Raw genomic sequence first — 16133 nt, 5'->3', positions numbered from 1 at the left:
TGATGTTTAAAACTATCCTGTCATGGAAAATCTGTCTCAGGGGTGCGGGGTGGAGAGGAAGGGAGTCCCATTTTCTTTTTAAAGTTATAATTCGAAACAGATAGTTAAACGATATAATAAACTTCTTGTACTTTGCAAACACTTTAAATTATGCACTGCAATACATACTGCAGTTGTTTAAAATAGATAACCAACAAGGTCCTACTGTATAGCACAGGGAACTCTGCTCAATATTCTGTAATAACCTAAATGGGAAAAGAATTTGAAAAAGAACACATACATCTACACACATGTATAACTGAATCACTTTGCTGTATACCTGAAACTAACAACATTTTTAATCAACTATACTCCAGTATAAAATAAAAAAATTTTTAAAAGACTACAAGGTAAAGACAGTAATATGCATTTGAAAGTAAAAACTCAGCAGATGCTCCTTTTTGCCCACAGCATTTACAATACTATAATATCAAAATATTTTGCTTTGCAAGATAAGCAATCAACAATACTCAGTGATCTGAATATTTTTTAAGTGTAATACTTTATACATCCAATAGAGTTTTTCTTTGGTTTTCTCCCAATGTTACTGTAAAAGATTAATGATTATTAAGAGATGAAAAGAATTTGCCTTTTCATTAATGTAAGGACCCACTACTGTGGGTATAGTAAAACTTCATTCATGCTTCACCTCTTGCTATTGACTAGAAGATAAGCTGACATAAATAGATGAAATTCATATTGGATGTCATATATGAATGTTAGGACAAAAATAAGTTTCGAGTATTTTTCCAATTTGATCTTGGTCTCTCCAACAATTAAATCTTACTGCTCTTAACCCTTTCCTTCCAAAACTACCCGAGACAGATAAAGCTTTTAAAGTGACATCGTCATTTTATGGACGATTATAGAAAAATTACATTTTCAAACTAAGGGGAGATTTTAATTTTTTAACTTTTGCAGCTGACTTAAAGGCAAAACATATTAAGTGACAAGACAGAATACAAGAATCAGGGTCTGGCTCAGTGATTAAAAGCAGTAACTCAGCTGCAAGCAAAGCACATCATGTCTGGACTGTAGTTGCGTTAACAGGAAACATGCTAACTCAGTTCATATCCTATGTTAAGAAGATATGACAGAAAGCTAAATCACTCTACCATTTCTACACCATAGTACGTGTCTGAATGCACACCATATTTATCCGTACTGAATTCTGCATTGCCTTTGAGATGAATGACTTTGGAAGCGTATTTTCTTATATTACTAACACACTAAGTGCAATGTCAACATCTGAAGATAATTATTTCTGTGTCTTCACATAACCTTGGAATGTTGAGAAATGTATTCGGTTTCAAACACAGCACAACAGCCATGACAACTCCGCCTTAACAATATATACAGCAGACTTCTTTAAGGGAGAATTATTACATGGTTAAAACCTTTATAGTAAACACTCAAGAGCAGGTTGTGCTAAAGATAAACTGAAATTTTAGGAAGGCTCAACACCTGTGGAGAGTTAGGAGCTTCCTTAAAAGAGAAACAGGAGTAACTTGGTGAACTCTGGAAAAAATGAAACTAATTCTTTCTAGCAACATTCTCTACATCCAATAATAGGACGCCTTCATTACTACGTGGAATCAGCTATAGGAGAACTTAAGAAAAGTCTTCATGGGAGCAATACTCTTGCATGGGTCTGCTTTGGAAGACAACTATAATAAAAATAATCACCCATTTGACTGGTAGTCTTATTGGGGAAAACAATCCTTTTTCTTTATATAAAGGAAGGTTAGCTAAAACTGAAACAAAAAGCTTCAATATAAGCAACATAGCACTAACCCTCAGTTTAGTTCACTTCAAACTTTTGAGTTGTGGGCTCTTTCAAAAGGATATCCACCATGATAAAATGTAAGCTGTGTGACTGAGTGTAAATCTCCAGTTTCTACACTAAGCCTACCACCTGTAATCTTACTAGCATACAGTAAGGACACAATCAGTATTTGTTGAATAAATGAGTGAAGGCTGAGTGAGGTACAGGACTGGTTCCCAAATGCTGGCCATGACAAAATTTCACTCACGTGTAGCAAAATTGCAAAAATAAGGCCTGAAATTTTGTCATCAGGCATCTATCCATCTCCAGTATTAAAGCTGATTTACCTCGCCTCACCCAACACTCTCAATTTTTGTTTTCAAAGTCCAGACCTGGAATCAACACACAAAGGAATCACACAGCATCTACCTCAAAAAAAATGTCATAAATTTCACCAGGGGCCGCAGGCAGAAAAGAAAGAACAAGGGGAAGAAAAGAGCAAAGTTGCAACACTGTAATTACAGAAGGGGAAAGATTAAAAATTACTTCATCTATCCTGCAAAGAAAAGTGCTGTTCTAAGGGAAGAGCTTATTCAATTCTATTTCATCCTAAACCTTGGTAAGACTGGAAGTGAAGATTAATTTGCAATTATATAGAAAAAGTCTGAATATTACATATAGACTCTGAAGAACTAGCTCCTGTTTACAAACATGCATGTGATCTTTATCAAGAATTTAAGCCACTCTTGGTCTCAATCGATTTCATTCTTCCCTTTATAATAGAATAAGACATATTTTTTTTCTGCAAAATGCCGAGTCGCTGAGAATGTGTGCCTCATGGAACTTAGACCAGGCAGAGTAAAGCAGCACTTACTCACCGTCCTCAGGGAGCAAAGGTGACTAGAAACCAAATCCTAGTGATGAAATCATATGGCTCTCCTGATAAATGCCCAGTTCCTCTGACTAAATATTTCCCTCCTTAATCCCAGGCGCTATAACTGCCAGTCATTTTGGGTCTGTTATTCCAATATGAGAAATCTGACTTAAGCACCATGGAAGTCTTGGGAAAAAAACATTTTTGAACACTGGTGGGCTCAGGGGACTGATAATGGAATATGAACCTTTCACCCCTAAAATGGTTTCCTGGGAACAGAAAGCAGCATATTTTCTCTGTTATAACCGTCCTGCGCCCCCCATTCTCCCAGGTGGTGCTAAAGCATTCAGCAGCTGCTGGCTGGCAGTGTCGCTACATCGTCCTGAAGAGTCTTTTGATTGATCAGGATAGACTAAGAAAGAAATCTGTCCACCCCAGTGCTTGAGAAAATTTGCATATAATCACCTGGAGATTTGTTTAAAATGCAGAGTTTGATTCAGTGATCGAGGGCAGGGACTGGGAGTCTGCATTTTTAGCAGCTCCCAGGTAACGCTGATACTGCTGACCCATGACCCTACCTCGGAGGAGCCAGGATCTATCCCACCTTTACCTACACCATGGAATTTGAGGGACAGCACAAAAATCCCTCTACACCAAAAATCTCAATCTTGCCCAATACCAGAAATACACACACACGTACACACACACACACACTCACAAGGTGAAAGAAAACAAATTCCAGTTTCCCTTATTGAAGTTATTGGTCCAGATCCAACACCACATTATATCAAGAGTGGTCACAGGAAGTTTGGGATTGACATGTACACACTGCTATATTTAAAATGAATAACCAACAAGGACCTACTGTATAGCACAGGGAACTCTGCTCAAAATTCTGTAACAACCTAATTGGGAAAAGAATTTGAAAAAGAATAGATACCTGTATATGCATAACTGAATCACTTTGTTGTACACCTGAAACTAACACAACATTGTTAATCAACTATACTCCAATATAAAATAAAAAGTACAAAAACAAAGTGGTTACACCATACTTGTGTCCTGAAATCTGACCCTTTCTAGCTTTGCACCTACACTACAATAGAAAAGCATCTGTGCAGTTCTCACGGGATCCTTACAACAGCTACAAGCTGAGCAGAGAAGATATATGTAATTACTATTTCAGAAAAGGAGAAAATAGATTGGTCAAGTTAAGCAACTGACTCATGACAACTCATAACTAGTATGAGTCAGAACCAGGAATCATACTCAGATTTTGTGACCCTCCCCCAAGTCTAGAGTCTAACCAATTTAACATTGCCAGTCCTCCCTACGTCCCAGCCAAGTTTTCTTTCCTTACAACAGCTACAAGCTGAGCAGAGAAGATATATGTAATTACTATTTCAGAAAAGGAGAAAATAGATTGGTCAAGTTAAGCAACTGACTCATGACAACTCATAACTAGTATGAGTCAGAACCAGGAATCATACTCAGATTTTGTGACCCTCCCCCAAGTCTAGAGTCTAACCAATTTAACATTGCCTTTCACATCGCCAGTCCTCCCTACGTCCCAGCCAAGTTTTCTTTGATTTTTTTTTTTTTTTTTTTTTGCGGTACGCGGGCTTCTCACTGCTGTGGCCTCTCCCTTTGCGGAGCACAGGCTCCGGACGCGCAGGCTCAGCGGCCATGGCTCACGGGCCCAGCCGCTCCGCGGCACGTGGGATCCTCCCAGACCGGGGCACGAACCCGTGTCCCCTGCATCGGCAGGCGGACTCGCAACCACTGCGCCACCAGGGAAGCCCCGTCTTTGATGTTTTTTATTACACTATTGTTTCCCTAGTTGTAGAACAAACAAAAAAGTTGTATGGGGTTGTTTGGGGTTCACTATCTCAGAACAATCTGCAGCCTAAATGACTTTATTTTTAATCTGGAAAAGAAGCCTGGATTTTGCTAGACAATAGAGCTGAAGAGACAAAAAGAATTAGGATTCTCAAGATTTGATTTAACAGCAGAGTGATATTTTTGATCAAGCTGAATACAAATGCCAGTCACAGATCATCAATGTTAGTAACTGAGTGAAAATGCTCCATGATCAAGAATCTCACAGTGACTCCCCAGTAATAGAGAATGCAAATGGAATTCGCTCTGAAAGAATGAGAAATGAACGGTACCACCTGCCTGTCCAGGCAACTCTCAGAGGGACGTTCTCTCTGGAGTGTAAGTTTAATAGCCCGGGCCGTTTCTGCTTTGTTAGCTGCCGGACCCCAGCACCCAGAACAGCGCCTGGTATATAGAAGATGCCCCATAAACATTCTTTAAATCAAATGAAGAACTGAAGTCTTACGATAACAATACACAATGTAATAAATATTAAAACGTGTTTCAAAATGCTACTCATTGCTTTCTTTCATATTAATGTGAACTAAAAGTTGTTTTAAATATTTTAATCCTTTGGACAACTAGAGACACTGCTCTTCATCACCTGATGAAAAAGTACTCTTTAATATCTAAAAGATGTAATCTCAATGCAATATATCCCATACCACATAAATACTATATCTAATCAAGTAAGAGAAAGATAGCAAATGACATATTTATTTCAAGCCTACTCTTCACGTTATCGTGGGAATTTAATTTCTGATTTTCCTTTAGATCTTGGCTCAATCAGCATTTCATGAAAGAAATCTATCATAGGCTCTTCAGAGCATGATGTACCTCCCTTTCTCTTTTTTTTTTTTTTTTTTTTTTTTTTTTTCGGTACGCGGGCCCCTCACTGTCGTGGCCTCTCCCGTTGCGGAGCACAGGCTCCGGGCGCGCAGGGATAGGTTTTTTTGTTTGTTCGTTTGTTTGTTTTGTGGAACGCGGGCCTCTCACTGTTGTGGCCTCTGCCGTTGCGGAGCACAGGCTCCGGACGCGCAGGCTCAGCGGCCACGGCTCACGGGCCCAGCCGCTCCGCGGCACGTGGGATCTTCCCGGACCGGGGCACGAACCCGTGTCCCCTGCATCGGCAGGCGGACTCTCAACCACTGCGCCACCAGGGAAGCCCCCTCACTTTCTTAAACATCACATTTTATATGTATTTACTTTACCTGTGTTTGCCACTGGGCTACCCTCTCTCTGAGGACAGGGATTGTGTCTGGTCTTGCTCACAACTGTATCCATCACCTCTGCCTGCTGGTGATCCTTACCAGACTAAAAACTAGCAAGCATCCTCTATAAACAATTCTCAACAGCCTCTCTGGCCCTTCCCTCACATAAAGATGAGTATAGAGGTTTCTTCCATAGTTTCAATAGGACCACACAAATTCAAAGCCTCTAGGGAAGTCTGATGGAAACACATTATAAACTTACAACATCACAAATGCATGTTCCCCTCCTGGTCCATGGACAATTTGGGGCACATGCCCTAGTCATGAACAAGAATGGGTAACAGATAGTCAAGGCTGGAGTATGAGACAGAAACTCAGCTGAAATGCAGAAAAGGAAAAGGTCACGTCAATATTCAATATTCCTTTGCTGAGTTAACAAATCAACGGAGATTAGGTACTTTATTGACATTTCACAAGAACATCAATGCTCTACATTCTTTTAGCAACATAGGAACCTCGAAATTCCTATGTGAGACATACTGAGTTTCCGGAAGAACAAACCAAATTCAAGTTAAATGAGAACAGAGCTCAGGGTGAAAAAAATAATTGATCGCCCAACTTTTCTATAAGCAATTCTTATGCAAGAATTGCTTATAGAGTGGAGGTCAGAGTGGAGGAAACAACCATACTTAAAGCACTATGACTGTCTAGGATGTCATCTGTACACAACCCATCTATGAAAAATTCCATTATGTGTTAAGTCATTAAATAGAAAACATTGTTTTCATGAACAATGAATTTGAAGGCAAAACTGTAACAGAGAAGACAGATTTTATCTAGGTAGATACAGAAATCTTTCTTTCCAGCAGCCATTCACCTAAATCTGTCTTTCCAGTAGTCCATACTTTCCTCAACCTTACTAAAATTACATTTTGTGTACTTATTTTTAAAAATTTTTACGCTGTTCTTAGAATTCTGACATTGAAATATGGTACAATATTTATTAAAAGTGTACTTAATTGGGTTTTAGATTTATTAAAAACCGAATTCCAGGCTAAATACATTGGAAATCAACAGCTATCCTGAGAAAGCAGTGTTGTTTATCAAAAGTTTCATAATACTATCTTTCTAAAGTCATCCTGCATATAGAGACCCTCTTCAAGCAGAACCAGAAGGTAATAACATATCACCACAACTGATATAATTTCTAAGACTGTATGCCACCGATGTACCCTATATATTCCAACCTTCTTTTTCCTGCTTCATAATGGATGCTCAGACTTGCACACTTGCCTCTTTTAATATTAGGAATGCAAAATCTCCAACGTTTCTAAGGTGCAAGGTTTCTTGTCTGTCCATCACAGCCCCCACCCACTTCCTCCTACTTCACAGAGTCCCAATTTGTTGAGGCATCTACCACTTTCTCACGTAACCCAAGTGTCCCAAGTCTGCTCTGTCCCACCAAAGGTCAGGTTGGTCAGAGAGTGATTCCATTGCCCTTTCAGGGAATGGTTCAAAAGAGGTTATTCCAACTAATACGCTAAAAGGATGCTTTTCGGGGGTAGCTGGGAAAGTCCTGCCTCATCCCCACCTCATCCTCATCGTGCTTGGACATGAGGCCCCAGAAACACATCAGCTCCATTGCTGCCCACCAGAGGTGGGCAAAGTTAAGAGAATCCCAGGGAAAATGGAACCAGAACTCGTTGATGAAGTCAACCCTGACATCTTCTAGACTTCCATTTGTGAGACAATATACTTTTGTTATTATCACATATATCATTTGGGGGTTTTCTACTTCCTGTACACAAAACAATACTAAAAGAAACATTTTAATTATTTAATAACCATTCAACGAAATTTCAAAAACAATTTTAACTAGCAAATGGCAGAGTACCAAATTGAATACGGCTTTTGGAATATAATGTGGGTTGTTGTTTTTTTTTTTTTATAAAAAGTGTGGTTTAGAAAGTAGGTTAAATAAACTAAGGAATTAGCCATCTGAATTTTTATGATAACAGGGAAAAAGGGAAGAAGAGAAAAATAATTGAAGCTCTTCATTTTTTTTTTCTTTAAGAAATTTCCCAGCATCTCATATAATTCCAAAACCATAGTGAGACTTCGACAGCTGTTTGGAGAGTAAATTCTTAGATTTCTGTCACAGAAAAGAGTACCTAAGTATCTGGTGAGCTGGGAAATTGGACAGATCTGCCTCTGTGTGACTTTGGGCAAATCATTCAACCACCTAGGCCTTAGCTTGTTCATCTGTAAATAAAAACATCTTTTCTAAGTTCACGTTTCATCAGCATTGGCACATTATCACTGCATTGGGGGAAAGAAATTGCCAAGAAAAAAGTCACTGAGCTCTTAAGTGACTGCATGTTAAAAGTGCTTGCAGATTAATACTTGAAGTCAGATCACCAGGCCACATAATTTCACGTGTCTTAAAAGTTTGCTTTACTTCTCAGCAAACAGCAACTTATGAACCTTATAGCAGCTGCATAATGTGTTATTAAACTAATGTATAAAATGGAAACACTTTCTTTCAAAAGGTTTATCTACAACTGAAAAGATAAGGCACATAGATCTTTGATTTCATGATTTCTCTTAGTTTACTTTATGCTCTTCAAGTGAATTTCAAAGACCTGAAATATAATCTAATATCATGGAAAATTTAGACCTATTATAGCTACTTATATGTCCAAATAGTGGTGGTGTTTTGTTTTGTTTTTCCCTGCCCAGTCACTATCTGACAGGCACAGCGTCCTAACACTGAGTTTATCTGATTTAAATTAATCCTTGGGACTTCCCTGGTGGTCCAGTGGTTAAGACTCCACGCTCCGAACGCAGGGGGCCCAGGTTCGATCCCTGGTCAGGGAACTAGATCCCTCATGCTGCAACTAAAAGATCCCACCTGCTGCAACTAAGTCCTGGCACAAATAAATAATTTTTTTTTAAGTTAGTAGCATGCTCTTTAAAAACAATTAATTAATTAATCCTCACAACTCAAGGGTCCCCATCTTAAAGAAAAAGAAATAGTCTCAGAAAGACTAAGTAAATTACTTTGCAGTTATGGATACAGAAAAATCTTTCATCTCCACCATTATATAAAGCATCCTCATCCTCTCAAATGATAAGAACTTTTTTCTAGGCCCACACGAACCTACCTGGCAGAAAAAGATTTCAGTGAACAACCACAAAAATATCACCTTAAAAACTTTTATGGAGAAACTATTTTCAGAAAATAAACAAAACTGTTTTTTTTGGTTCACTGATTTTGCTTCTGTGAGCCTAGTGCCTTATACTATGTGTGAAGGGCCAGGCTTAGCTACAGAGAGAATCTCCATGCCGCCTCCTTTCATTCTGTATCTTCTGTTTTCAAAACATAAAATCAATCTACCTGTTTAGAGAGAATTACAGAATGGCAAGCAAACCAATATGCCAACTTTTATATTACGGTGGTAATGTGGACGGGTAGATGATGCTTCCTTCCACAAATGAGACAATCTGAGGGAGATATTATTACTGAGAATTAAAAGGATAGAATAAAGATGTAAATAAAAAACTTCCGATGACTCCAGAATATTTTAAGTATTGTGGCAACAAGAACAGCACAGAAAGCATGACTTGCCTAGCATCAGGGAGTAAATCTGCTTCAGTCCTGGACAAGAACACAGATACAAGGTAGTTTTCCCACTATAAGTATCCCCGCCCAGAGAGCAACAATAGAAAAAGGCCATAAATATTAACTTTGCTACAACACAATTCTTTCAATAATTGTGTTACATACGTATTAAAAGTAGGGAACAGAGGTGCTTAGGGACACAGCAGCAGCCCATGCTTATATAGATATACAACAGGGACTTTTTTTCAAAATACCATATTTTAGAATAAAATGTTAAGTTTCTAAGAGTAGCCCATTTCAACCGTGTTCACTTCCATGGTTTGGCAGCACAGTGCTTTTTGACTTTTGCTCTCATGTAGTAAAGTAACACACCCTGACCCCAAAACAAAGGATGAAAAATTGGAGTGATATTTCTCCAAAACAAAATGGACAATTTTCTTTCAAACAAAAGAAAATCTTGTAAAAAGGCAGAAGCTCATTTAAGGCATGGTGTGTATCAAGAACTAGGGGATTACATCAAGTGATTATTACCAAAAAGTCCCTTGATTCAAAAAATATCTGCCTAAATGACCTAGTTTGTGAATCTGCTGCACAAAGGAACCATGAGTACTTCCTTCCTCCTGGAAAAGGTACCTCCATGGCACAGAAGAGAACAAGATGAGCATTCATTTGATGCATTCAGAGTGTTCTTGAATAAAGACATCTTGGCTGGTGTCTCAGTGTATGTGGGCATAAACTCTGATGCATCAGGAGAGGCAGTAAAAACACAAACCATAAAAGGATCTTCCTCGTATAACATTTAAATGTTAGCAGTAAAAGTTCCCAATTGTATTCTGTTTATTCACTCATCATTGGTATGAATGCCATCTCCTAAATTTTCAGCAAGATCGCCCTCTTCTATCTTTTAAGGAAGGTTTTCGTTAGAACCTTTGCCCAAAGGTAACCGAGTAACTAAATTATATCAGTGTAAGGTTTACCTTCAGCCCATTTTTCCCCAGCGTCAGGACAAAAAGGGGTCCAAAATTCCTCACTGTATTTTTTACAGTCCCTTAAACAAAAATACGTAGGTGTTTTCTGTTCCTTTTCAGATAATTCGCTCTTTTCATAAAGAAGGAATAAAAGCAGGCGTGAAGAGTAGCTTGGCAGTTAACCACACATTCAATTAACAGGCCCTGTTACTGTTACCTCCGAGTCAGACATGGAAATTTCCAAGACTGTAACATCAGCCAGGCCCATTAGAGGGAGCTACAGGGAACATTAGTTTCAGGACTTGGTATTCAGATGAGCCATTGACAGAAAATGCAAGTGCCCCAAGAATACTAATGTAGGGTATGGAAAGCCTCAGGTCTCTGGGATCTTGACTCCAAAAGACCCACAGATCACCATATCCCTGCATGGCCAAGACCCATTTGTGCTCCTCTGTGCCCATTTGTGGTAGAGCTTAAACATGGGAGACTACTGGGGCATCTGTTCTTCTGAAAGCAGCGATGTAAATTGCTTACCAGGATTTGGAACACCTGGATATTCCCTGACAGTTTCCTGAGAGCTTCTGCTGCCTTTCAAACTATGCAAGATGATGCCACCAAGTGTTCACAGAAAAAATCCAGAATGATGTGGGAAAGCCGCGGCATCACTAACCAAAATCTTGACATACAAGAACTGTTATTAATTTTCTCCTATATTAATACATAGTTCATCCTGTGTGAAATGCTTAAACATCTAGAAAACCAATTTCTTAAACTAGTAGCTTTTTTTTTTTTTTTAGTTTCCATAGTTGAAATGATTTAATCACGTTCTGCTTTCCAAACCTTGAAATCAGACCTTGTGTTAAACATTAAACAAATGCTCACATCGTCTTGCAAAGAAATCAGATTCTGCCTTTTACCGAAGACAGTTAACTGATGTCGAAGCAAAATAACATCTTCCTAAACATTACATAAACTTTTCCATTTAGGGGCGAAAAAAATCCATTCTTGATAACAGCCAAGGAATTGTATTAAAAATTTCAAAGCTGTGACAAAGTGAGAGAGTGGCATGGACATATATACACTACCAAACGTCAAATAGCTAGCTAGTGGGAAGCAGCCGCATAGCGCAGGGAGATCATAGCGCAGGGAGATCAGCTCGGCGGTGCTTTGTGACCACCTAGAGGGGTGGGATAGGGAGGGTGGGAGGGAGGGAGACGCAAGAGGGAAGAGATATGGGAACACAGGTATATGTATAAATGATTCACTTTGTTATAAAGCAGAAACTAACACACCACTGAAAAGCAATTATACTCCAATAAAGATGTTTAAAAAAAAATTTCAAAGTGAATCACACTATCACTTCTCCAAATGTTTTAGTACGCTTTAGTTTTCTGTTTCTTTGATTTTCTTGATGGTGAAAGTTGCCCCATTTAAAGATAAGTCCCTGTAAGGCTAATAAATTGTCTATGCCGTTCTCATTATCGCATATGCTAAAACTACCTCATGATTCTAGCAGAATTTTAGCAAATGACTTAACATACTGAGATGATTTAAATCATCACTTCCTTTCCCCTTTCAGGAGAAGTTGTGGTTGATATCACTTTTTTAAAAAATTGATGCTGCACAAAGCCCAGCGCTAGGTACTTTACATACAGCATCTCAAACTCTTCCCAAAACATTAAAGACACTATAACCATTGTGCATCTTATAGATGAAGAAATCAGGGCTTTGGGAGTTTAAATGATTTGTCCCAAGGCCACAACTCTAGTAACTCGCAGAGCCAAAATTAAGTCCGTCTCAATCCAAGACCACATGAGGATCCACACTCTAGCCATACTACCATTTTGCTACTCGTCACATAAGCACAAACATGCACATTACCCTTGATCATTTTAACCACTAAACTGGAGTCACAGATACTACTAACAATGATATATCCTTCATCAAGTTTTGAAAGTTTCGTTGTACAGATTTTTTTTATGGCTGAAAAGATCAGAGTGGGCCCACCTGTTTGATTATTGCACATGGGGTACGATCACCTGATCTCCTGGGAAAAGCACTAAGACCGCTGTACTAGAAAAGCCGGGCCATGATCATGACCTGCCCATTGATTATATGTATCTTTTGGAGCAAGTCTCCAAATTACCCTGTGACGAGTATCTCCGATTTACAATACAAGTGACATCCATAATCACCCTCTAGATGTTTGCAGCTGTGTTTGTGATTCAGATAGCAAGCCTAACACTTCACACAAAAGCCCTCCCAGAAACCACACTTAGAATAGCGAATATGCATTCCAATATTAGTATGATTTGTTGTTGCAGGGCTAACAGTATAGAAAAATGCTAGAGGCCCTTTCTTTGTGATAATGTGACAGGTAAAAGATGTGAGAATTCAGTGGGTTATTTAAAAACAGGGAAAAATGACACCAGGGGCACAGTTTATGGAAAGCAATCATAGTCTATTAGGTCAGAAAATTCCAGTCCTAGATTTATGTTTGATTATATTTTCAAATTGCATGCAATAGATGTTTTTTAAAGTGCAGGGTCAATACTGGTTGGCTACAATGTCAACTGATTTGCTTCTCTTCTGTTAGAGGCAAATACTTCAGGACGAAATGTCAGAAAGGTTATTTTGGTTGCAAAAATTGTAAATGCTTATTCCTTCCCAAAGGTCAGATATTACAATGAATCTTGAAAGACAATGAAACAGCATGCTAAGCCATAAATATTTTAATTTTCAAACCCATGCTTAAGCAATCAAGTCACCTTAGAGGAGTTCCTCTTTTTAACTGTAATGGTCTCTTGAAATGCTTTTGTACAAATATGTTTACTTGAGGAAAGCCACCCCGGCAAACAGTTAAATACCATATGCTACAAGTCATGGAAAAAAAGAGTTTAACTACAGTTCACATAAAACTGAGACCTCAAAGGAAGGTTATTTTGAAAAGGTACACAAATAAATTTTAAAAACATTTGGAGGCATTCTGGAGTTCAAGCCTATAACCATAAGCCAAGATGCAGCAGAGCTGGCATTTGGATGCTGTGTGGATGCTGGACTAACATAAGAGAATCAGCGTCTAGGATATACGGAACACGTATTTGATGCTTCAGTATTTGAAACAAAACGAGAAATTGAAATGATAGAGATAAAAATCAAAAACCAAAACATCAACAATGACACTCACAAAAAAAGTAAACACAATAGAAATAACAACCTATACCACAGAAATACAGATACCATAAGAAAATATTATGAACAGTTATATGCCAACAAAATGGACAACGTAGAAGAAATGGTCAAGTTTTTCGAAACATATAACCTGCCAAAACTAAATCAAGAAGAAATGATCATATGAATAGACCAATCGCTGGAAGTGAAAGAGTCTGTAATTTTAAAAACTCCCTGCAAACAGAAGTTCAGGACCCAGGAGCTTCACTGGGGAATCCTACCATATGTACAAAGGAGAACTCACACTGATCTATCTCAAACTCTACTGGCCAAATATATCAACTTCCTCTTTTACAATCCCTCCCAAAGCATCCTGCGATGTAGTAGGTGCTCAGCGAAGTGTTCTCTATTTTCTCATTTAAAATGAGCCTATTACATTACTCAGGATAGTCTTCCCACCCCAAACGGTTAGTTGGCTTAGAAGAGCGCTTCTCAAACACAGACACGACCAGTACAATATTTACAACTAAACCGTCTTACACTCAAAATGCTCTTCATCTCAGAAGGCCCATACTTCTATTCTCTCAAATTTTTAACCAATTTTTTAAAAGGGCTGTTACGTTGCAGCACTCTGCCAAGGAATAATTTGAGACAATGGTTAAAAGTAAGATAAAACAGCCTAAAAAGTAACCATTTAAAGAAAAAAGAAAGAAATCGGAAGTCAAACTCCCGTATTCTATTCTTCTGACCTATATTCGTCGAAGGCAATATTAAGAAATAGAACTTAATCATACTCAAAACCATTACTTAATGAAATGCTTATTCGTACTATCAACGAAAGTCATTTTTCTCAAAGGTCCTAATGGAGGATTCAAGTGGCAGAATTATAACCAGAGGTGAAGAAAGAAAAGGTTTCTAGCATCAGTGTTATTTACAGTCAACCAATTCCACAAATCCCAGTTACAACATTTGCCTATTCATCATTTCATTTTATAGATGAGATTACATTTTTTAAAAGTTTTTTTTTTAATATTCCAGTAATTAAACCCCTTTTGATGATGCTCATTCGACTACTTTTGAAGCAGAGGAACAGAGGAATCAATCTGCAATCTGCACTCTTAAATGCACAATAACCTCACTCCTTTTGCACATATCTGGTCCCATGCTTTGGAACATTTAAAAAAAGAAAAAAACCTCCAAAAATGTACGGATTGTAATTAATATACACATCAATTATATCCACCTTTCATCTTCTCGTCTGTATTAAAAAGCAAAATATGCATCAAAATTTTAATAATAAACATTCAAACAAGATGGTTTGCTTTGTGATGTTTCTTCACAATTGAACAGATTACAACCAGAAGCCAAAATTCTATGGCGAGGACACAGTCCCTCACCAAGTGCTTAGTAATTCAGAGTTAAGGATATAAGTAGATGAGACCGAGACCACTGATAGGATGTGGAAACAGTTCCTCAGATGCATCCATTTCTGTTTCAAGAAGATGAAGAAATTCTTTCTCTGAAGAGTTTGGGAGGATTACAGAATATTCTAGATTATAAAAAAATGTTATCTAATACGGCAAAAGAAAAACAGATGAACATGACTTTTTAATTTTCTATTTAATCTTTCTTTACTTTTTAGTTATTCTACCCAATGTGGAAATATATACATTAGATGGTTAAATTTATTAAATGAAATTTTTAAATACCTGTCTTCTATGAGAAAAATGTAAAATTACTAAAACTATTTTATGGTTTTTTCAAAACAATTATAACAAAATTGCTGAATCCAAACAATCTAATGTCTGAAACTTGGTAGTATAAATACAACAAAGGCAAACATTGTGACAAAACGAGTTGAAAGGAAGGCTAACATCTAGGACATACCTAACCAGAAGAAAAGCATATATCTGAAATCACCAGAATGAGATATCACAAGAGAAACATGCCTGTAAAATATAAAGTCAGTTCCCAAGGCTATACCATAGCTATCTTCCATTATATTTTCCAGTAATATTCACTTCACTCATCCTTAAAGAGAACCTTTAGTGTACTGATATGAACCTCAAATACTGTTCGTATACAAAATTCAAAGGCACACAACATTTCCACCCTTCTTAATATTTCCACCCAGCTAGAGATCAGGGAACCCTACAGATTTTCTCTATAGGTTTTCTATAGGTTTTCTCTGATCAGAAAGAACTATAGGTTTTCTCTGATCAGATCCCAAAACCATACAATACTCAACCAGTCTTTATCAACTATTTTTGTTGGCCTACATATAAAGAATTCTTAATAAGTTACTAAACCTAAGTTAAAGGAATTTATGAAATTTGGGAAAATACCATATCACCCAGTGTTCCTTGATCCCTTACTTAAATAAGATTTCAAAACCAGCCTGAATAAAAGTAAACCAATTATATAGATTTTTTTACTCCATGCAGTCAAATAACAGCCTTAAAAATCTTAATGAATTTTCCAGGGAGTGTCACTGCCCAAGCCCCGTGAGGATATGAATGCATAATTTTTTTATTTTTTTATTTTATTTTTTTTGTGGTATGCGGGCCTCTCTCTGCTGTGGCCCCTCCCGTCGCGGCGGACAGCC

The 16133-nt window shown here is 37.8% G+C and overlaps 1 protein-coding gene and 1 non-coding gene across 2 annotated transcripts in view; one reads left to right on the top strand and one right to left on the bottom strand.

The window, feature by feature from the left end:
• PDE3A (phosphodiesterase 3A) overlaps positions 1-16133 on the bottom strand; it is a 350866-nt gene that overhangs the window by 270427 nt on the left and 64306 nt on the right. The window lies entirely within an intron of this gene.
• TRNAR-CCG (transfer RNA arginine (anticodon CCG)) lies at positions 8572-8644 on the top strand. The gene has a single exon. It is a non-coding gene; the product is annotated as a tRNA-Arg (tRNA).

Source organism: Physeter macrocephalus, chromosome 6 (genome assembly GCF_002837175.3).
Source record: "Physeter macrocephalus isolate SW-GA chromosome 6, ASM283717v5, whole genome shotgun sequence".
NCBI classification, from domain to species: Eukaryota; Metazoa; Chordata; class Mammalia; order Artiodactyla; family Physeteridae; genus Physeter; species Physeter macrocephalus.
This window is presented reverse-complemented; position numbering and strand designations above follow the sequence as displayed.